This window comes from Elephantulus edwardii, unplaced genomic scaffold, assembly GCF_000299155.1.
Source record: "Elephantulus edwardii isolate Elephantulus edwardi_28Jun2011 unplaced genomic scaffold, EleEdw1.0 scaffold00075, whole genome shotgun sequence".
In the NCBI taxonomy this organism is placed as follows: domain Eukaryota; kingdom Metazoa; phylum Chordata; class Mammalia; order Macroscelidea; family Macroscelididae; genus Elephantulus; species Elephantulus edwardii.
This window is the reverse complement of record NW_006399825.1, coordinates 7,950,426-7,951,800: the sequence shown is the minus strand read 5'-3', so window position 1 is coordinate 7,951,800 and position 1,375 is coordinate 7,950,426.

The following is a 1,375-nucleotide window of genomic DNA, read 5'->3' as shown; positions in this document are numbered from 1 at the left end:
CTATGAGTCGCAGGCAACTCGACGGCACATAACAACAACAACAACAATTGTACTGTACTACAACTGGATCAGAAATCACATTCAATGGTCACACAGATCTCACAGAATCATACAGTTACGAGATTTACTAGGGAAGTTAATAGACAACTTCTCAAGTGTGCTCACAAGCCCTCAGCTTTCAACTTCACAGTTTAGGTCAGTGATAAAAAGTTCCCTTAGTCCTACCAATTATTGCTTCTCCTCTACTCCTCCAGCAAGCTTGGGCAAAGGCCTCTGGCTCTGGGTTTGTAGGGAAGCTGTCCCAAGTCAGTGCTGTCTCTGGTTCTCACAGATGCTGCTACTGCTCTCATGTAGGTCCAGGTCTGATTGGCATAGGAATCTCTGGCCCCAAAAGATGTACATTGCATAGTCTGCTGCTTTCCCCCTTTCCCGCATCCCCACTCCCATTTTGAGTCATGCCTTATCAGCAAATGAAAGTCTTGAATTCTTACTCCAAACATATCATTAAAGTTGACTCTACTTTGAGGATGCAGATCTTCTCCATTTGTATATTTTGTGCCTTTTAATCTGAGGGCACTATTTCAAACAGTATTCTGCTGTTATTCACAGGGTTTTCATTGGTCAATTTTCCTTTCCAGTCTGTCTTAGTCTAGAAGGTCTATTGAAATCTATTCACCGTGAATGACTCTACTAGTTTTTAAAATACTGCTACATAACTTCCAGAATCAGACAAGTCCCCACAGCAAGACAAACTTACAGATTACTGGTGGTGTTAATGTTCAGACTACTGACATATATGACAGTGATGTGTCTCTTCTTCTTTCTCTGAAAAAAATTGGCCCTAATAATTTTTATTTCAGAGGAAAAACATGTATGACAGCTACTATTTTTCCTATTATTAGAATAAGACATACTAACTTAGGTGAACATTTTGTTTAATGACATTTCTATTTGATATTTCTCCTTGTACTCAGCTTCAATTTCAGAGAGTCAGAATCAACTCACAGCTGACCCTTTAGGGGTTTTAGGAGGCTGTAAATAACATAAGTGGAAACTGCCCATTTTTCTCCCTTGAAACTGCTGGTGCATTTGATAGGCCAGAGAGGCTCAGCCTTTAGGTTAGCAGGAAAACTCCCTATGGTCTATGCTGCCAGAGCTCTCCTACTCTATGACAAATTGCAATTTTGTTCTACATTTCTCCCCCTGTTGACGGGATCCTTCTATTGTGACTCCTCCACTTTCACTCATCAAATGGACTCAGGTTGTTGTTGTTGTTTTGTGCCATCGTGTCGTTTGCGACTCATAGCGACCCTATGTACAACAGCCCTAAACCCTGCTCTATCCTGTGCCAATTGCACTGCCTCTGACACACCCA